Here is a 23159-nt window from a genome sequence, read left to right as displayed (position 1 = left end):
GTAAAATATATCATATATAATTACTGCGTGTTTCGTACGTTCGTTATATGTACGGGTCCTAAAGACGGGATGAATAACAGACGATTGTGAAGTAGGATTCGCGGGTATATTGAGGTGTAGTGGTGGTTCAAAAACATGGCGATTGTATCGCCTCGGACAGAGGCGAATGTTCCCCCAAAAGGGTTTCGGCAACGCAATCAGGTCAGGCTCTAGTTTCACAAAAACGTCAGATTTCTGGTTTAAATGCAACCGTCTGTTTTCAACGCCGAGAACAACCGTTTTAAACCGGTCACAAATAATGAGTTAAAATTCGCGAGTCGGTGTCAAATACTCTGCCCCTACCTATGTCTCTTTCTCTCCTGCTAAGGGTAGCCTAAAGTTAAGACCGGTAAAGTTAGGACTATTTTAAACAATTTCCCCTAACGCCGCTGCTACTCCTATATTTAATTTACACGTCTTATTAATAACTGACTCCCACGACGAATCGTTTGGTGGTTCATAGCAAATCAAAACCAGTACTGACAACCTGATCCCTCGAGTGATTCATCTACGAAATTCGATTTACTGTTGAGCTTTTGATACGCACGGCACCGGCAATATATATAATATAAATATAATCCTATTGGACCCGTGCATACACACACATCTAATTCAGTTTATTGGATGCAGTTTGAGATGTTTGTCCTGTCGTATTCCGGGATTTCAGGGAGGGGATTTAGACGCGACCAGTCATGAATATATCTACCGCATATGTTGAATATTGTTGGGTAAATATTGCGGATAATCACGGCTAGATTCGATTTGTATCGGGGAATCACCAGTCAAAATGTCGTCGGTTCAGCGGGAACTAGTAACTCTACTGCGGCAATCGAGGATCCGCTAGCTTCCATGTATATTTAGAAACTCGTTCTTCCGGGTTCAATTTTTTCTTATTTCTAATAAAAATCTTTCCAAATTCGTTGTAAACAGTATTTTGATTACATTTAGGCTATGGTCAATCTGCTCGCGGGATCTGGCTATATACCTGTCCGTTTCGACAGGTGGAGTGTGATTGGAACAATGGAATCTGCAGAAATTAATCCCAAGATCGGTGGGTAGGTTAGTTAACTAAAGTAGCCCTCAAAAATCCGCACTCAGTTTTGTAGATTTCATAAGAATCGGCTATTGAAAAGTTGAAGGACAACGTCTTGATACGTTTTGGATATATTTGTCTTTCAAATGATTGATTCGAATTTGCGCGATCTGATCTGGGAAAATGCCGACACCGACTGGTGTTAACTATATAGACCGTGGCACCTGTGTCGCGGCGGCATTGCGACTACAGTCTACTTACACACTTGTGTTTTAGCTGAAGTTACCAGTAGACTGTGTACGGGCTGTACTTAATTCTCTCTGGGGGAAACATGTTTCATGTTTTACCGAAGAGAAAGTAGAAAATAAGAGACTTCTAATCCAGCAGTTACAAGCGAGCGCCGGCTTCTGTATAGCCATCCTGCTAAACCCTTTAAAGTTCAATCCTTACGGTTAATCCACTTGCTACGAGAGGTCGTTCCCGGAAAGTTCGCTTCTACGTTCCGAGGATTATGCGCTATATCTTTTAAGCCGAATGAGACAAGTCTTGCAGATGTTGGAAGAACTGTGCGCGCGGTGCATTAGGAAGTGGTACTGGTACAGTTTCATCTGTACTGTATATAATATATATATATATATATATATATGTATATATATATATATATATATATATATATATATATATATATATATATATATATATATATATATATATATATATATATATATATATATATATATATATATATAAATTTAGATAATCATCATCACTACTAATCATTCCTTTCCCGTTCCGTGTCTCTGTCTATCTCTGTGTCTCCGTATCTGCGACATTCGGGGCCAATAAAGTAAACTAAACCCGATTCGAAATCTGTCTCACGTACGGCTTTAAACACCAGCCATAAACCATCATAGAGTGACAAGAGAGAGAGAGAGCGAGAGAGGGAGAGGTGGGGAGTGCGTGTCTCACGTGAACACTGTTAAACTGCGAATCATCTCGAACTAATGAATTAATTCAATGCAGTAATAGATTTTAATGGACCTATTTATCACAGCGCGCGAATCAGTAATTAGCTGGATACATGGGACGAGGGATCATCACACCATCGCTGATACACTGCCGTCTGCGCGCAACATACCGTCGTCAAAATGCGTGTCAATTCATGAGAAAACTATAAAACAACTAATCGCAATTTCAAAGTCAGTTGTTCTTGAATGAAGATAGACAAACTTCCTAATTACGAATAATTAAGATTTTTACGCGTTTACGAGAATGCGAGCAGAAAGCAACGCTAGGTGACTTCACAAATCGCGCGTCTACGTTCATTTTGACAAACTGACAAAGATCCACTACTTTAGGCAAAAAAGAGGGAGTGAGAGAGGGTGAAACGGCTGACAAAAAGGAAACAATTAACAAAGCGACGAATGCCGTGTTTACACGAATATTTCAGATAGATACGCCGACAGCTAACGTTGTTACTGGTCCCAAACAGTACAACAGAGCCGTTGAATGTCACGAGTGTGGTTGATGTACCACGGAAACCCCCAGAAACCCCACATGTCGCCATAAAACCGTCTATAAATCAGTAGAAATGACATGATGACATAAGATAAAGTTATAAAGGTTCCCCGAACGACAGGCTCAGCTGCGTGGATCAACCACTATTCCGCCGTACCGTAATCAATAGGGTGATAAACTCACCTGAATATAGGTGTCGCTACGGTGCTTAGTAGGGCATCAATGAACCGCGCGCGCACATGTGTTATCACGATACGGTCTCACTCGACCCGCGTCAGCATCCACCAGGTGTCGCTAGCGAGCAGTCGGACAACGGCGGACGATTCAGTGAAAAATCCACCCAGATTCAATGAGAATGAATTCGAGCCCGTGACGATTAATCTAAGTTTGTCAATGACACGGTTTGATGACAGTGTCTAGTGTGGATGTATATTGAGATGCAAGTAATTGATGCGCACCCATCTATAGCGGGATAACTGGAGTTAGTCCTTACTGCCCCCGATTCCCAGTCATACGTCATCACTTCCCAGTCATACGTCATCACTTCCCAGTCATACGTCATCACTTCCCAGTCATACGTCATCACTTCCCAGTCATACGTCGTCACTTCCCAGTCATACGTCGTCACTTCCCAGTCATACGTCGTCACTTCCCAGTCATACGTCATCACTTCCTAGTCATACGTCATCACTTCCCAGTCATACGTCATCACTTCCCAGTCATACGTCATCACTTTCCAGTCATACGTCATCACTTCTTAGTCATACGTCATCACTTCCCAGTCATACGTCATCACTTCCCAGTCATACGTCATCACTTCCCAGTCATACGTCATCACTTCCCAGTCATACGTCATCACTTCCCAGTCATACGTCATCACTTCCCAGTCATACGTCATCACTTCCCAGTCATACGTCATCACTTCTTAGTCATACGTCATCACTTCCCAGTCATACGTCATCACTTCCCAGTCATACGTCATCACTTCCCAGTCATACGTCATCATTTCCCAGTCATACGTCATCACTTCCCAGTCATACGTCATCACGACCCGAGTTAGCCTGATCCAGTCTCCAGTTCGCGACTCTAAATTCAAATTCTGATGGTATTTCACCGAGCTATAAGCCTAAGATTAACTCTTGTCTACTTATAATAATCACTAATTGATATCAAGGTCCTGTTTAAGGAAAAACGTCAAATCTTTGGTTTAGTCGCTATCAATGAAGACAACAATTGAAACATAACCGCTTTAAACATAAACTTTTTCGCGAAACTGGACGGAAACCAATCCCCCCAGCCCCCCAGCCCCCTAGCACGATAAATGGATTGAAGCCAGCTAATGAGTGACCCTCGCGGTGCTCTGTCGGTATGATGATACTAATGACGTCACGGTTTTCTGGATTAATCACCTTGCGCTTGCCTGTGTTTCTTTTTTTTATAGACGGCACATAGACGTCTGTAACTGGCTCAATCTTAGGATTCGTTTCCCCCCGATTGCTTCGGACAACAACACACAAAAACAGAACGCGAAACACCAGCGGAACGCGCGTTACAAGGCATTCACATACGGACAGGATGGAGAATAGAGATTCTGATTGTTCGCAAATCGACCAAACGCGCGACACACACAAGAAGAAACGTATTTCGTTTTTTTTCCCCTCCACGCGATGTATATAGATCTTAGAGCGATCGACAAAACTTGATTAATACAGCGACGGAAAGCAGTATTGAACGTGTGGAAATATAACTAGCTGAGCGATAGCGGCGACGGGAGAGAGTGGTGAGGGTTGCTTCAGTTAACAGGACAGTTTATAATCAGTTCGCTACATTTAACTCACATCCGTCAAATATCAACAGCAGTTTCTACAAAATACAGAATGATGGAGACATATAGGAGAGTGGGAGGAAGGGGCGAGGGGAGCGGGCAAGAAGGGGCGAGTGGGAGCAGGGGAGAAGGGCGAGGGGAGCTGGGAAGAAGGGTTGAGGGAGTGGGGGAGAAGGGGCGAGGGGAGCTGGAAAGAGGGGCGAGGGGAGCGGGGGAACTTTTTCGAGGCAAGCTATACTCTTTGTCGTTAAAGTGTATAGTAGTTATTTTGATAATGTTCGACAGGAAAATGTTTGAATGAACAAATGCGAATTGATAGTGTGGTAAACAACTCTATCTCCTACCCTATCCATCATCCTCTCCTCTCCTCCCCTAGCCCCCTATCTTCTCCTTTCTATCCTCTATCTATCATCCCTCCTCTCCTCTCAATCTCCTAGTCTCCACTATAGCTAGCTCTCTTATTGATATATACAAAGAATTTTTTGATGTGTGACTCGTTGGTGAAAGCCGTTAAATCACCACCAGACGTGCAGTCATCAAGAGAGAGAGAGAGAGAGCTGATACTCGAGTGAAAATATACACGGATACAACGTCGCCTCGAGGAATTCGATGTGTTAGTTATAGATATATGGAGAGAGAACGAAGCATATATTATAGGACTCGGCATATTCCACGAGTAGATTCAATTTTGACTCTGTCTGACAGAGAACTTAGAAAAGAGAGGGATAGAGATGAGGGGGAAGAGAGGAGAGTGGAGATGGAAGAGGAGAGATGGAAGAGGAGATGGAAGAGGAGAGAGGAGATGGAAGAGGAGAGAGGAGATGTAAGAGGAGAGATGGAAGAGGAGAGAGGAGATGGAAGAGGAGATGGAAGAGGAGAGATGGAAGAGGAGAGATGGAAGAGGAGATGGAAGAGGAGAGAGGAGATGGAAGAGGAGAGAGGAGATGTAAGAGGAGAGATGGAAGAGGAGAGAGGAGATGGAAGAGGAGATGGAAGAGGAGAGATGGAAGAGGAGAGAGGAGATGGAAGAGGAGATGGAAGAGGAGAGATGGAAGAGGAGAGAGGAGATGGAAGAGGAGAGAGGAGATGGAAGAGGAGAGAGGAGATGGAAGAGGAGAATGGAGATGGAAGAGGAGAGATGGAAGAGGAGATGGAAGGGGAGATGGAAGAGGAGAGATGGAAGAGGAGAGATGGAAGAGGAGAGAGGAGATGGAAGAGGAGAGAGGAGATGGAAGAGGAGATGGAAGAGGAGAGAGGAGATGGAAGAGGAGAGAGGAGATGGAAGAGGAGATGGAAGAGGAGAGGAGATGGAAGAGGAGAGATGGAAGAGGAGATGGAAGAGGAGAGAGGAGATGGAAGAGGAGAGAGGAGATGTAAGAGGAGAGATGGAAGAGGAGAGAGGAGATGGAAGAGGAGATGGAAGAGGAGAGGAGATGGAAGAGGAGAGATGGAAGAGGAGATGGAAGAGGAGAGAGGAGATGGAAGAGGAGAGAGGAGATGTAAGAGGAGAGATGGAAGAGGAGAGAGGAGATGGAAGAGGAGATGGAAGAGGAGAGATGGAAGAGGAGAGAGGAGATGGAAGAGGAGAGAGGAGATGGAAGAGGAGAGATGGAAGAGGAGATGGAAGGGGAGATGGAAGAGGAGAGATGGAAGAGGAGAGATGGAAGAGGAGAGAGGAGATGGAAGAGGAGAATGGAGATGGAAGAGGAGAGATGGAAGAGGAGATGGAAGGGAGATGGAAGAGGAGAGATGGAAGAGGAGAGATGGAAGAGGAGAGAGGAGATGGAAGAGGAGATGGAAGAGGAGAGAGGAGATGGAAGAGGAGAGAGGAGATGGAAGAGGAGAATGGAGATGGAAGAGGAGAGATGGAAGAGGAGATGGAAGGGGAGATGGAAGAGGAGAGATGGAAGAGGAGAGATGGAAGAGGAGAGAGGAGATGGAAGAGGAGATGGAAGAGGAGAGAGGAGATGGAAGAGGAGAGAGGAGATGGAAGAGGAGATGGAAGAGGAGAGGAGATGGAAGAGGAGAATGGAGATGGAAGAGGAGAGAGGAGATGGAAGAGGAGAGAGGAGATGGAAGAGGAGAGAGGAGATGGAAGAGGAGAGAGGAGATGGAAGAGGAGATGGAAGAGGAGAGATGGAAGAGGAGATGGAAGAGGAGAGAGGAGATGGAAGAGGAGATGGAGATGGAAGAGGAGAGAGGAGATGGAAGAGGAGAGATGGAAGAGGAGATGGAAGAGGAGAGAGGAGATGGAAGAGGAGAGATGGAAGAGGAGAGAGGAGATGGAAGAGGAGAGAGGAGATGGAAGAGGAGAGAGGAGATGGAAGAGGAGAGAGGAGATGGAAGAGGAGAATGGAGATGGAAGAGGAGATGGAAGAGGAGAGAGGGGGGAGAGGAGATGGAAGAGGAGATATGGAAGAGGGGAGAGTAGATGGAAGAGGAGAAAGGGGAGAGGTGAGAGGAGGGAGGAGATGGAAGAGGAGAGAGGAGATGGAAGAGGAGAGGAGGAGAGAGGAGATGGAAGAGGAGAGGAGGAGAGAGGATAGAAATGATGAGATAAAGAGAGGACACGGGAGGGGAAGAGAGGCAGAGTGATAAAGATGTAGGGGAAAGAAATGGTGAGGTAGATGAATTGGACGGCTAAGCATAGGAGAAAGGACGAGGCAGAGAGGCAGAGAGGCAGAGAGGCAGAGAGGCAGAGAGGCAGAGAGGCAGAGAGGCAGAGAGGCAGAGAGGCAGAGAGGCAGAGAGGCAGAGAGGCACGTGGAGAGATTTGGTAGAGATAGGATGGAATGAACGAGAGGGAGGTTCCTTCTCAACTCAACCCATGGACAACGCACCTACAATGCACAAGAAAGTGGTAGCAGTGACGAAAAGCGTACGATTGATGAAATACATTGGTCCTGAGAGACAGGGGATTCACTGAACATATTTTCCTGGAATATGAGTGAGTACCGAACACGGCCTGCAATATTTCGGCTCCGATGTAGAGACCTACTGGAATATCTGTACCGGGATATCCTTCGTTTCTACAGGTCTGAATTTTTCAAAATTTGATTATTGGTCAGGCGAGTCCGAATTTGGGATAGATGGGAGTTCGTCCGCAGATCTGTTTTGAGGCAGCAGCGTTTAAACGTTTTTTCACCACCCGCTCAACTACAACCGCTGCCAGCAGCACTTTAGTCGCATTGATGGAACGTTGTGTTCACTGCCATTGGCTGCGAGAAGAGTCGTCACCGGTCAAATTAGATTTGGTCTCATGATCACAGAAATATTCGACTACTCGCGCGACTGTCTACGAGTTTCTATTGGAAGATTAATGTCTCCTATTACACACAGCAAACTACGTTTACCGCTCAAATTAGCAACTTGTTTTCATACTCAGACGTCGCGAGGTACCTATTACCCACGCCGTTCGTGTTCTTCAAAACATAAACTTTCTAAAAACTTGGAAAGAGACGGCCCAGAACTGGATTAGCACCAGGGGCCACTTCAGCAGCACAGTCATGGATTAGATTGAAGACCAATCAAAGACCATTATTGGACCATCTTAGTTCTATAGCCTATCTAAAACATGTTAAGATCTGAGTTGATTATTAAGATTAAGACTTAAGACTTAAGTCGCGACGGGGCACACGGTATGTCTAAGTTAGATAACTGACATTGGGTAATTTCTAAAAAATTAATCTATCAAATACCAGGTCCAGATTGATATCATTTTACATCTAAAAAGTGGTTTTCTGATCGAAAGGATTTGCCACGAAATTTGGCTCGGGTCAAAAACGGTCGTGCGATCGCGGCTATACATTCGAGTCGGCTGGGTCCTGAATCTACACCGCTGATACCTAGCCTCGTAAAACCGCACGAACCACTTAACGCCGCATCGGAACTGAATTCAACCAGGCGCACGGAGTAACGTGATTGAATTAACCGGAATCAAAAAGTATATTGACGCGCCGTGAAAGCGAGTAGCGTTTGAAAAAGGCAGCGGTTGGTTTAAAAGAGCTACGTTAAGTGCAAATTGAAACATCAAACCAGGTTTTCCTAAGAGTTCGCTTCTATTTCGGTAGCAGTTCCTACTAAGACTTCAACCTTTCTTTCTCTCTAGCACTTGTCAATATTGACGAAGTTTTTTTCCACCGACCGCCAACTCCTAATGACACGATTGATTTCTAGGTGACCTTTCCGTCGCTGACCCGATGGATGGATGATATTTTGGTTCCCTCTCTCCACTATCTCTTATAAAACATCATTAGTACATGTATATTGTGTTTATTAAAGAGTCTGATGCCGGGATATAAATCAACTTTGCGTCCGACATCAACAAAATCAACCATAATTTCGTCCGTTACGCGTTGCCATGGCGATAGTTAACGACGAAGATTAAGTAACCATGGCGATGAGTTGATCCGTTGACCACTGCTATGATTAGTTTACCAGTATAGATAGCGCGTTTTGTCGAAAGATAAACTTGGCGATCACGATTGAGATGTCTTAGGAATTAATGCGGGGTCACGTGTCGTGGAAAAATCAGCCAATCATCGGGATGGACGTCGTATTGATTGGTAGGAGATATATGAGAGATGCTCGTGGGACCCGGATGCGACGGGCCATATATATCCCATCTGATAAAGTATATAGTTAGAAAAGACAATAGTCCCCCGAGTCGAGCCGTACGGTACACAATACTGGCATCAACTCGTGGCTAAGACATTTTTGATTACTGGGAACATGAAGGATCCGGCGCCCAGTCTAATGCAAAACAAAAACATCACATAAAAAACAGCTTTGCCGCTGGAATACTTCAATCACGCCAATGAGCTTAGTGTGGGTGAGATGGCGGTGTGTGAGGGCAGCGAGGTGACTTCACAATAATCAAAGACTGTAAACTTGTTCTTTGAAGTGAATTTGATGTCGGATTAAGAAGGCTTCGTAGATTGACCTGTGTACGATAACGCAGGGAATCAGTTGGTTTAGGCGTCCTCGATATCAGTTGTGTTTGATACCGCGCATTGAAAACATAATGCCCGAGAAAGTTGGGCGAGGAGATCAGCGCAACTTGTTTGTTACATGGCTGATGTTGATCAGTATTTTGTGTATTAGTTCCACGTGACTGTACGCCATATTGGCGGTCAACCAAAAGACAGGTTTCACGACAGTTTGTAAGTCCTCTGGACCCAGTTCCACAGTGCTGTACAAGTGCGCCACTATCCACCGTTCTACACGCGCAAGACTGCGGTCGGTTTTTTCGGTCGCGTGTTTGAACTACGCGACATCTCAAGATTTTGAGGAATAAACTCGCTGACCTTATTATCTACGATACACTGAGATTCAATAGTGAACTCCAGTAGCATATACACAGACTGACATATTGCCAATTCAGCTTATACCAACTTTCCACCCGTCGAACACAAAGTTCGATATTTCTCCTCGGTTGCAATGACTCGGTCATTAGACGGAGCGCAGCGCGATCAATCCCGTCAAGTGTTAGAATTAACCTGGATCGTGAAATTGGAAACTCGCCGTGATGAACCGACGACAATCTGCATATTCATAGCCTGTGGTCTCGTTTAGTGGATTTTTATTTAATCAATACCCAGTTGATTGGTCGACGCCAAAATATCCGTGCGCTCGATCGATCTGTTGGATTGGCGTTACTGGTGGTAAATAGTCTAATTTACAACCACAAACTGCTGCTGCGCATTTGTCTCCGCCATGTTGTTAAGTGTCTGTAGAAGGCGGAGTCGAGTCCGCGCGACCATCCCGCCGCATCCAACCCCAATATACAATTCGAACCGATACGCCCATGGAACAACTGTTCAAAAACAAAATGGCGGCTATTTCAACCACACAAAATGAGATATAGGGTTTATCATATGTAGAGTCAGACTATAAGCAGTGTAAAGAGTGAAGGTTAGGCATCCCTGTAAGCTCAAGTGGTTTAATAGAGCGCTATGCTGGCATCCCGCAGCAGCTTAAGTGTACAATGGCGAAGATCATTGTCAGAGTGATGTGAAAGTTGAGGATTCTAGCACTGGTAATCGAGGATCCACCAGGTGTGCTAGTGTGAAGTTGACTTGCTATAGGATATGAACAAAATGGCAGTGTTGTAGATTATTCAATCATCGAGGCTTTGATAATTGTGAAGTGATCAGTCAGCTATATTCTAAACGACAGATGAGGAAAGTCCGATATGTTTTTTTCCACCGAGGAATCGATGATCCACCCGATAGTGTAAAGCCGGTCGGCTGAAGATGATCAGCATGTACGAGTTTATGCCTCTACTCACTCCTACTAACTCAGCAATCGAGGATAGACTAGTGCAAAATAGACTCGAGGCTGAAAATGCTAAACAATCGTGCGACAGCGGATAAAAGCAGTCAACAACACTCATAGAAGTCATTTTGACCAAACTGATTATCTGGTTTAAGATTGAAGCCGCCTAACTGCGGTAAGCGAGTATTACTGCGCAGAACAGACGTCGATATTCGACTTTCGTCATTCGAGGGATAAAATATTCAACATCGGGTTTCCTAAACCGGAGCTACTGTCGCGCGGGTCACAGTGGATTCAAACCAATGAGCGGCCAGCTCTCCCAGGACGTAACTATTAAACTTTACATCGCCGTCGATCCGCACTCGGGTCGACGAGACCACGTGACTGGCATCGGAAAAGGCGCGCGCATGCGCAGTGAGCGGGACGCGGTGAAGCGAACGATGTCGCAATATATTCTGTCCGAGACGTGGATGTGGAGAACGCCAGCGCGCGCCGCGTTAAGACACATCGAAAATCAATAAAAGCGACACATAGTTTTATTGATGTACGAAACATTTCTGGGTAAACATCATAAACAACGATTCTTATAGACATCTAGAGAATCGATCCGTGTGAGTCGAATTAAAATCAACGACTAGCAGCAGCAGCAGCAGCAGCAGCAGCAGCAGCAGCAGCAGCAGCAGCACCGTCCGCGCTGTTTAAACTATTTACACTAGATCTTAAAACAGGCATCTCTAACCCTCACCCAGTCACCATGTGACGTGACGTGTGTGAGACAGTTTGTGAAAGGTTGCTCATTAAATATCTAATTTAACTGGGTCCAGTTCCACAGTTCTGAGTTATGATTTGACCCTGGGTTAGAACACCGAAAATGAACCAACTTTAACTCGGAGTTAACTCACAACTGGGTCCAGGGTCCAGTTCCACAGTTCTGAGTTAAGATTTGACCCTGGGTTAAAACATCGAAAATGAACCAACTTTAACTCGGAGTTAACTCTTACTCACAACTGTGGAACTGGGTCCTGGTTATTATGTCGGTTCCCAATCAAAAAAGTATCGGGTGAAGTCCTGAACGCATTGTGACGATCAGAGGAATAATGTTGGTAAAGTATGGGCGTTTTGGCTATAGATGCAGAATGCAGGGTCAATATTTTTTTTCAGGGCCTGGCTGATAGAATTTCTCGAACACGATAGTGTCTGAGGGGTCCGTCATACACCACAGGGCTGTAGGACTACATCGATACCTGGATCCGATATGATTGAAATATTAGCCTACGGTATTACGGGAAAAGATTAGGGACCACCGTGGTCCCACAGCGGGTCCACAGTGGGACCACCGTGTGGCTCCATGTTAGACCCAATGGTAGTCGCGTGCTGGCGTATGGACGCGTACGTCCCGTGAAGTCTCGCAAAGACCCGTATTTTCTCGTCGAGTCGTGTTATGTCTCGTTCAGAGATAAATAATGCCTTAAACCCGTTGAGTATCGACACATACTCACAGTACACAGCACCACACGCTTGTCATAGCGATTGACGCCTTCCATTTCGAAAACCGAATACAAATTCACCTGATGCTCTCCCGGGAAACGGCATTACATTACATGAATACATAACATGAAAATATCATCGCCGCCATTACACCGTGTTATACACGCCTGCTGATACCGACCTAGACAACGCTGAGAGCTTTCATCTCCTACAGGACAAGTTTGGACCGATCGTTTTTATCTTTATTTATAGCAACTCGTAGACCTATTCACCATATCATTATTGATTTAACTATTGTACAATAATCCAAGTACTGCGACAATCAAGGATTAGAGCTATATGGTGTTCCCAAACACAGAGTTATGGGGACCGGAACTCCAGCTATCCCACCAGATGGCGTGACGAACACTAGATCTGCGCATTCATAATTAGCTCATTTTCAATCGGCATTGAGTTAGATTTTAGGCCAAAAAAAATTGATACCTCGTTTCTCCGCTCTGCTGAGCTTAAATGTTGACCCGGCCGGCCGCCTATCTACCCTACACATTACTTTTTTTAAAATCGTGATCAATTTCACCATTACAGACCCGGCCGCTATAGAAATGAACTGTTTATAAATTTTATCATATTTTACAAAAATGACCCGGCCGCTGCGGAGAAACAAGGTATCATTTTTGTTTAGCCTTAAGGGTCCCGGATCCATACATTGACACCCCACCAGATATGCTTCATTTTTCTAATTCTCAAAGAGAGTTTCCATAGTAACTAATTGATATGAGACTGAAATTTCGTCCGATTTTAGCTGAAATGTAAGTGAAATTGAACGCAGGAGAACCGAGTAAACTAGCGACACCTGGTGGTGGACTCTTGCATGCAGTTGGTAGAATCCTCGATTGACTCGAGGTCCGATTATAAAAATGACAAGTGTGGCACTCGTGGATCCGCTAGAGGCCACTAGTGTCACGAAGTCATGACCGATTTGACGGTGAATTGCGGCGACAGAGTCGAGACCTCAACCAAATAATCATCGCGACGATCGTAGAGAATTAAATTCGCTCCTAAACGGCGCTTTTCATCTCGTGAACCGCTCATCGATAAACGACAATCATCGTTCGATTGTCGACATTCGATATAATAGTGTCATTTTGCGATGTTCTATTTACGACAATTCGATTGGAACGATCATCATCCCCTCTCCGTCTCCGGCTCTCCCTCTCTCTCCCTCTCGCCGTCTCCGCCGCCTTATCACATTTCATAATAAAGAGATTTTTTGTGTAGAAATGATCATCGGATTCAACGACAGACGCATGGATGAATTCACTGCTCGCTTCAATCGATGTCCGTAATAAACTAAAAGTCGATCGATATCAATTTTCGACGTAAACGATTATAGAAACTGCGTATAAAACCAATAGCATACATCAAAATGATGCCATTTCGGCTCGGAGCTCTTTACTACATGAAATTGTTCATTCTCTTTACGAAAGATTTATAGATTTTCACCTCGTAAATTCAAATCGTCGAAAATGTTCTCATCTTTCAGTAGGAGACGATTTTCGTCTAATTTACCGGGTTATAATAATACCTAAATAACGCCCCCGATAGAAGACGGCACTTATTCCTCCACCAGGATTTTGATTTACAAGCATAATTTTACATAACTAACCTATATCTCTAATAAATTCAAATGAAACCAAGTCGTAAGACTTCATTAACCCTTTCAGTGCGTCTACACCGCAGTGCGGTGTATAAATCGGTGATGGATTTCACTAGTACACTGCACTGCGGTGTATTGGTGTAGTTAGTAATTAGATTTAATCTCTCTTGAAAGATGGCAGCACCTGTCAAACATAGTGAAATACTAGTAACTAACGATACACCGCACCGCGGTGTTGACGCACTATAGTGCTATTCCCGTTATTCAACACACTAGGGTGGAATTTTTCAAAATTTTCAAATTATCTTCAGCACTATAGGGTATTGATTAGTCAGCACTGAAAGGGTTAAGAGCAATTTCGTCTTATTTCACGCCATTCATAATATAAAGCCTTCACGCGTTACTAAATGAACTATCGATATTAAAACGAGCGTTTAAAAAGCGATTAATGATTCTATTCAGAAAACAATCAAATGAAGGTCCATCGATTTATTATGAAGACAAAACACAGAAAGAATTCATTCTTTGCCAAAATACAATCTAAATAGTGTAATTAGCTTAACTTATTTAAGTCGTTAGTTCTCGGATAAATGGTGGCGTTAGGAGGGCGGTGACTTGACTGTATAACAAATTGGGATCACGACGACCTATCTAACTGACGACTAACAATTAGGTTTAGTTGAATCAGAAATACTGCAAGTTGTGACTTTTTAATTTTTTTAATTTCCTTCACTACAAACAGAAAATGGAAAATAAAGAAATCAACTGAAGTGAATGTTTATATTTATCGATTACCTATCTGAAATCACACGTTCAATTACGGGAGATTTTTTCCTAAACCCGAGAATGCGATTCAGTTATAAAACGACTATAATAATTTCTCTTCGTTTCGGAATAAAAACGGCGTGTGTGTCGGTGAAGCGGAGAATAATCAGTCGGTAAGCGAGCGAGTGAGCGCGCTCACTGCTTCAGTCGTAATCTTGTCAGAACGTTATTAAAATTCTCTACGAGTCACGTGGGTACTATTTCCTGGCTCGCAACAACTTCCTACATCCTTAGAAACATCGACGGCGCGCGTTTAAATGCGCGTCGAAAAAAAAATCCACAATATTTACGATCGACCGAATCCATCAATCTTATCCTGCAGATAGTCTTTCCTCCCAAAGGCCGATTCTAATTAACCAAAGTCAATTAAGCCAACTCGGTAACGCGATTCAATTCGATTTGGTTTCGTGGTCGTTTCGGCTAGTGAACGCGCAAATCCGTGTTTTATAGCTACGGCAGACGAAACGGCGACGACCTCGGCTATGATGTATGTATATTCGAGATCGCCGACCGTTGTACCGAGATAATCCGGGATTAGATAACCTCGAAACCATCGTAATTCTATCACGGGCCGCTATGAATCTGAGACTCAGTTAAAACCTAGATTAGCGAATGGAAGCTTGCGGGGCTGGAACCGAAAATTGTACAAGTTTCAAGTACTCGTTTTTGTAAAGTCGACAAAAACGAAATTTATGTATATATCATAAATTTAAAGATTGCGAACGCAATTGAATATATTTTAGGCAAATTTGCATAAATTCTGATAAAATGTTACATAAATTATTCATATAGATTTATGAACATCAGCAATCTAAAAAATGAATTCAAGAAATTTTTTATCATCACTTTTTATATCTTATGAAGATCGTAGGAATAATTGATAAGATATGTTTTAGACCATGTTTTTTCCCTGAGCGTGATGTCTGACTCGTAATAACATTGCACTTCGCTTATTAAATTGCCCTCCGCGATACGCAAAAATAGCTCGTAGATTCGGCCCTGGTCCGACCTCTATATACAGTAGGGACCTGAGATACACAGTTATTTGTGAATTTGGTTCATTCGAATCGAATCGGAATTCAATCAAGCCTAACAAACAATCCTTAAAAATGTAAGAGATTTATTTAAAAATTTTCTCGTGCGATGAAAATCTCTGTTAGCGAGTAGAGAAGGATTGAGCCCGGGATGGATGCGAGACTTCAGTCACAAACTCATTGATAATTAGTTTGACAGTTTTGCCAATATTCATTGATCCCTCTGTGTCACTGATCGAAAAAGTCAAAAATCTCTTGCCGCCGCTGCTGCTGCTGCTGCTGCGGTGCAATCCTCTAGAATGCGATCTCAACTCAACTGGAGAAGATGAGATGAGACGATGTTCTGTTTATTCTGATTATCGATTATAAGTTGATAGTGTTTACCATCGATTCATTCACTTGATGACACTTAATGATAATATTTGATTCTTTGTCGAGTTCATTTGAGATGATGTTGATATTTTGATCTGGATATGTTAACATGAGGGAGGGGAGAGGGGGAGAGTGAGAGAGAGAGAAAGGGAGAGAAGGGGAGGGAGGGAGAGGGAGAGAGGGCAGGAAGTACAGGAAATCAGGAGTTACCGTTTCTGAACTTTCAAATCAATTTTACATTCGAAATCAACTGTCAAAGGCTTTTTTGAAGTCACGAAAGTTTAAAAAGACGTTTTTACTTTTTCTAACGCGCCGACGCGCTCTGTTTAAAGAGGAAATGATTACTCGGTGGCTGCGGGTAGCACCGACACGTGAGTCTGATCTCCCCGTTCTTACAGTTGATCTCCGTTGATTAAGCAAGTTGATTAGATAGCCGAAAGACGGCCATTGTTTGTGACGGCGGGTGGTTTATTATTGCGATAAATCAAACGACTAATCAACCAGTGGCCGTTCTGCGCTTTTTCACCGCGGAGCTCGCGGTATTTATTCACTGCGGGGCTGTGGTCGAACAAGTGAATTCTGAGCTATTAAAATCTGTCCCGTTTCAGACGCGAGACGATAAACCTCATCTCGGTCGGTGCCCGCGGGGGCTTCGACTGAAAGAATTGATTTCATTACAACTGATTTGTTCTGCGGGCTAAACATAAAATAAACATTCGTAGATTTGAAATTCGTTACTCGCAGCTCCCTCGCCCCCCTCTATCTCTCTCTTCCATCGCTCCCTCTCTCCTCCACTCTCTCTTCCCTCGCCCTCTCTCTCACTCTCTCTTCCCTTGCTCCTTCGCGTTTCTCTGCGTTTCACCCTCTCTCCACTCTCTCCATATGCCGCGAGTTACTCCCCCTCACGCTCTCTCTCCTCCCTAATTGATCGAAAACTTTTTCCAGTGTTTTATACCCTGATTCCAAATTCAAACATCGTCCGCGCCGTGAAATCGAAATAGACTGCCGCTACTGCTGCAGTGATTAATATAAAACTGTCTCTAAATCGCGTCTGCACGCTAGATTTACCTCGCAGAACCAGACGCGCATGACACGCAACAATGCTAGTTATGGCGACAGGAAATATACGTGGCAATTGTGAAATAAATTCCGAACAATACGTTCAGCCGAGTGCGTTAAAACAAAGGGGGGTTGACGTCGTCGCCCTGGGAAATACCGATATTATTTCCATTGGAAAATGAAGCCAATGAATAGGCGATAAACAATTATATCATTGTATATTATCTTAAAAAAAATCTTTGTAAAAAATCACATTTAGTTTTTAACCGTAGCAGTGCTCGAACACCCCACCCCCCCCCCCCCCCACTCCTCAGTATGAACCTACACCTTCGCGCTGTCTATTGACGAAGTTGGGAAATTTGTCTTGTCAATGTGGCGACCACTGAGCTGGTATCGGGATACATCGAATATTGCTGTCTCGATGGAATCTTAAAATAGATTATTCTACGCTCTACAGGACTGTCATTGAATAGTTTACAAATTGTTGGGTATTCAATCGTGTGTAATGCAGAGAATTAGAATTTGCGGCGTTCTGATTTTGTAACAGTGCAATCCACGGTTGATAAAGTCGGAGCATTCCATACTATAGTCCGTTCAACAGATTTTCTTGGACAAAACGGACAACATTTTTTGTCTCGTCTATCGTTAAGTTCTACAGTCAGCCATAACAGCTAGAATGGAGACCAGTCACGAGTGATCACCAGTCACGAGCGATCACCAGTCACGAGTGATCACCAGCCAGGAGCGATCACCAGTCACGAGCGATCACCAGTCACGAGCGATCATCAACCAGGAGTGATCTCTGGGGGTTGACAATGTTTCTTTTTTATTGCCTTTTAATCGTGAAACGATTCGAAGCCGTCGATTGTCGGAGCAAAACGGTTTCCATTGTATTACAGCAGGTGAGATCTTCACAGAAATGTTCACCCAATTTCCATTCGAAAGCATCCAGTAGAAAGTGTTTTGTACTGAAAATCTATAGTTTTTAAAAATATTCATAAACGTTGAATCGATTCGTTTGACACTTCACAAACTGAATAGAATTAATGATAGAATTAATAATCAGTTCGGCGCGCACGTTCGAAATTCGAACGTACGAACGAAAATTGTGTCGAAATCAAAAGCTCGAGTGCAGCTTTTTAGAAGCGACAGGAAAACAATACGGGAAAGATAGGAAAAAGCAATCACGTTTCGTACATTCATAGTACGTGGAATTCCGGATCAATTCGACTGAGTTCATCGAGCTATTGTTCATTCGTCGAATTCAACATCCTTTTTAAGAATTTATCGCATGCGTATGACAATAAATCGTGGAAATATCGGATATTTTGTCTAATATTGATGACAAAAGAAATCCAATAATCGCCGGGTGAAGAGACCCCCGGAGTACAAAAAAAAACCGTCTCTAACAACATAGAAAAACGACCGAAGTTTATTGAGAATGTTTTCAAATCCGTTGAGCTCGCTACGAAAACTACAAACACCGTCAGGATAAACCGTTCACATTCAGATTGGTTTAGTCTTTATTCGGAGACTTTTGCAACGCTTTCGATAGATTCTATACCGGTGAAAATGTAGGTAGGTACCATCGACGAACTTCCGAAAGGAATTGAGAGTAAATAAAAAAAATGATAATATTCCGCAAAATAACGACACATAATGTCAGCTAGAATTTTCAAATTGCTTTATCAAAAACGTCAATAAGATTTGAAACGTATATTACTAAATTTGTAAAACCGGGAACCAAGTTTTATAGTTTTTTAGACGCAAGCTATGATTTTTAATGTCAAACTTTCTGCAACGAGATTTCAAATCCGTGATTATTTGATTCTGAAATAAACTTACCGATTTTCACAACAGCGAGAATCGTTCGATGCCGATATCCACAAAATACACGCGTCGGAAACTTCGGTGTAAAAACAGTTTTCGAAGACCGATTCATAAACACAGCGTATAAAGAGCTGCCGCACGATGCGCTGAATCTGCCGACTCTACGGCAATATCTCCAGCCAGATATCGATGCCGCACAATCGACAACCTAAGAAAAACCCGTGTTATTCGCGTAGTGAGCTGAACGCCGCCGCCAATGTGACGCGACTGATGACGTCAACAAACATGTCAAACACGATACACTTCCGGTTCCGGTAATTTATCGGCCTATTGTAATTAGCGATTATCACTAAGAAACGACGCGATCACCAGGTGGAATTAATAATAATAATTATTACAGGTGGAAAAATAGTTTTCATCGATAGATCTTCTATATTTTGAGGGTTTGAAGTGAAGGTGTAGTTGAAGGGTGGAATTGTAGGTGTAGTTGAAGGGTGGAATTGTAGGTGTAGTTGAAGGGTGGAATTGTAGGTGTAGTTGAAGGGTGGAATTGTAGGTGTAGTTGAAGGGTGGAATTGTAGGTAGTTGACCTGAGTTTAATCTAAATACAACCCGAACTATATAATAGAATCAGGAGTCCGCAGAACATTTACTACACGGACGGGTGGATGGACGGACGCCTGGACTTACATGCCGACTCCACTTTATTGCGGGCTATGATAATATCGCTGCAGAACGGCTGGAACTGTGGATGATCACAATTGTGGAACAACGCAATTGTAGAACAGTGGAACGGCACAACACTATGAAACTGCTGAACAATGGATTCTGGAAAAGCGCAACTGTTGAACTGTATAAAAGCACAACCGTTGAACAGTAGAAAAGCACAACTGTTGATCTGTAGAAAAGCACAACTGTTGATCTGTAGAAAAGCACAACTGTTGAACTGGTTGTTGGCAATGAAAACACCGAACATTGAATGTAAATATCGACAGTGAACTCGTGTATATTTCATTAACAGCCGCGAATTTTCCGAGACTCAATTCGAAGTAGTCATTACTGATATTCACTTATTCTAAATGAAATTCAATGAAATATTTCACTAGTTTTTGCCCTGTCAAATCTAGAAGCGAGATTGCCCGCGGGAGACGTGACAAAACTGTTGACAGTCGCTGTCAACATTCTAATCAAAAACGGTTTTTTAACTGCATGTTTACTGCATGTGTTGGACTGGTTTCTTATCGGTGTCATTGATGAATGTGCGCTGAAGATTTTCATCAATACGGAGCCGTCCCGATAATGTTTTCTGGTGATTTTTCATCGCCAAAGAAAGATACACAAAATGTTCTCAAGTCACCATCTAAAAATTCGTCACGTGACTGAAGTCGTCGCTACATTGGAGTCCTGATTCAATCAATTAAGTTAAAGATATCATTTGGATAATAAGTCATTTAAAAATTATCAAGCTATGGCGACTCCACTGATTTCGACTAGTTATAGTTCAAAGATATTTCTTCGATAGAATTTTCATTTGTTTAAGGTAGAATTTTATGTGTTTCTCTTAATCATGATGATAATTGCAATTGGTTTCCACAGACACGTGACAGTGCTAAGATAATTGAAAAATCCGACAATTATGAAGAAAATTGAGAGAATATTTCATTTCATCTTGATTATAATTGTGCAATTTGGTTTCCACAGACAAGTGACAGTGTTAAAATAATTGAAGAAAAATCTGACGATAATTGTCCGACAATTATTGTGAAAAAAAACTGAGAGAATATTTCGACACCATTTTCCAAAACGACTGCAAAATCTCGGAAGAAATTCGATCAAATTTCAAAGCAAAAAGAAAAGCTATTCATTTAATATGATAATAAATAGTGCTCGAGGAAAGTTGAGATTAAGTGGCGGGGAATAAGAGGATGGCTCCGGGCAAGATTCTACCTTTAGAAGTGTTTTTGTTTTACCATCACGGAACGACTCGAAATCGGTTTAATTGAAACGTGTCACTTTGCGAAATTTCTAATCGGTTTTACCGCGATCTTCCTCTAACATTTACACTCATTCCTCTAACTAAGCGACTTATCTATTCATATTCTCGGATCCTATAGGGGCAGGTTTGAGGATTATTAACATCTATCATCATTCATCGTTTATTCAACTACGACTCATTCTCGATTCCGAGATGTTATTGAAGTCGATGACCTTGCGAAGTCCAATGACGTCATCGAGTCAGGTCGAAAACTAATCAACAAATCAGTGACTTGAGTTTTATAGCGTTCCGTGGAATATGTAGAATGGCCTTATCGATTTGAGAGAGGGAGAGGGAGAGGGAGAGGGAGAGGGAGAGGGGAGAGGGAGAGGGAGAGGGAGAGGGAGAGGGAGAGGGAGAGGGAGAGGGGAGGGAGAGGGAGAGGGAGAGGGAGAGGGAGAGGGAGAGGGAGAGGGAGAGGGAGAGGAGAGGGAAAGGGAGAGGGAGAGGGAGAGGGAGAGGGAGAGTGAGAGAGAGGGAGAGAGAGGGAGAGAGAGGGAGAGGGAGAGGGAGAGAGAGAGAGAGAGGAGGGAGAGAGAGGGAGAGAGTTGTTTGTGTTTGAGAGATGTTATCGCAGCGGGCGGCAGCGCTGCGGTCATCTCGTCTGCCGGTCCGAACCTACACTATCAACCACTGATTGATGAGCGCTGTAACAATATAGATTAAACCACGGATTATCAGCGCTGATAATCAGCAATAGACAGCTCGCTGTTTTACTGTCGGTATCGAGACAATTCTCGACGAAACTCATCTCAGGCAATTTGCGATCGAGTTTCGAATTTCTATCCACAATTCGATTCTCGATGTCGCGGATTCTATAAGTTGATATAATTGATCGAGCGTCGCGCGGATTTGTCTTTGTCGCAGCGAGTAGAAGAGAAAATTGCCGACGAGTTTTATTCCGAAGCAATTGTAGTAACGGAAACCTCCGAGGCTACTGTGGCAATCGAGGCATCGATACGCGTTGGCCCACCAGGATCGCTAGTAGTGCGTTCAATTGCCTCAACATTTCAGTTTCGCTCCCGGCAGGCGTGGTGGGTCTGTAAGGGACACTCAATCAAAAAATCTAACGAAATTTACAAACCAAATAAACAACAGGGACAATCCCTATTCTAAGATAAAAAACCGAATAAAAAAACAGTTAACTGGTAATGAAAATTGTTCCATTCACTTGACAGAAAAATTATTTCAACTTTTATAAGTAGGTGCTGTGATAATGTATGGGGACCTAAACATTTAATTCGAAATTAATTGATAATGAACTAGTTTTTCCGACAAAGGTAAGACCAGATATTAGATTGATTTCACTCGACCGACCTCGCTTACTGAAATTGACGCAGCCACGCGGTTTGGTGGGATAAACGGTGTTGCGGTCCTCCATTGCTATGTAACCGATATCAGGTATCTCGACTGGGACAATACGGATGATAATGTTTTTGTGTAGAGTCGATAAAACGATATCAAATCGAGCAAGCCTCAGTTACAACAAGACATTACGACTTATCCTCGTCGATTACAGGCGTTTGTACTGTTTATGAACGTTTAAAACTCAACTTCGTTACAGATGGTCACTTGATAAAATTCCGAGATGTTTTTCCCGTATTTTCCCTATGTTTGAAATGAATCTTTTCTCCTTTCATCAAACGAGTCCATCAAAGATAATGACGTCATAGGTGTATATGTGGAGGCGGCCATGCTTGCTGTGAAGCTTGCACGTTGTTCTATTGAAGGAGTACGTGCGAACTGAATCCGTCGAACTGAGGCCTACATCTTCACGTGAACGGTTTGATTTACGATGATATTATGTTGTTAATCTCGATTTCCCGCGGGACACGGGAATGAACGTTAGATATTTGTCACAAAATCACGCCTTATGACGTCACAAAGCACGCCTCTTCGATGTAGAGATCGAAATTTTCAAAGCGCGTCGCTCGATCGAATTCGGTTCGTACTGAACTGAATTAATCAGATCTAACCAGATCTAATACGTTTTTGTAGTGAAAAGTGAAGTTTTCACTTCCATAGCTGTGTGGTCAGTTTCGTCACTCTGGTCAGTCTCAGTGAGACTTGTGACGCAGCAATGGTATCTAGCGGTCAGTGTCAGTGAGTCTTGTCGTTATTGCCAGTTTCGCCGAGTGTCGTCGCTGGTCAGTCAGTCAGTAAGTCAT

At 43.2% G+C, this 23159-nt stretch overlaps 1 protein-coding gene across 6 annotated transcripts in view; it reads right to left on the bottom strand.

Moving 5' to 3' along the window:
- The window catches only part of LOC141909629 (glycine receptor subunit alpha-2-like), a 141892-nt gene that overhangs the window by 69149 nt on the left and 49584 nt on the right, over positions 1-23159 (bottom strand). For 5 of the 6 annotated variants that reach the window (XM_074800149.1, XM_074800150.1, XM_074800142.1 and 2 more), the window contains exon 1: positions 18972-19107. The exons of the other annotated variant lie outside the window; for it this stretch is intronic. The gene's annotated coding sequence lies outside the window, so the exon portion shown is untranslated. Of the gene's footprint in view, positions 1-18971; positions 19108-23159 lie in introns of those variants that run through there. 6 annotated transcript variants of the gene reach the window in all.

This window comes from Tubulanus polymorphus, chromosome 8 (assembly GCF_964204645.1).
Source record: "Tubulanus polymorphus chromosome 8, tnTubPoly1.2, whole genome shotgun sequence".
NCBI classification, from domain to species: domain Eukaryota; kingdom Metazoa; phylum Nemertea; class Palaeonemertea; order Tubulaniformes; family Tubulanidae; genus Tubulanus; species Tubulanus polymorphus.
The sequence above is the reverse complement of the archived record's forward strand: the minus strand, read 5'-3'. Positions and strand labels throughout refer to the sequence as shown.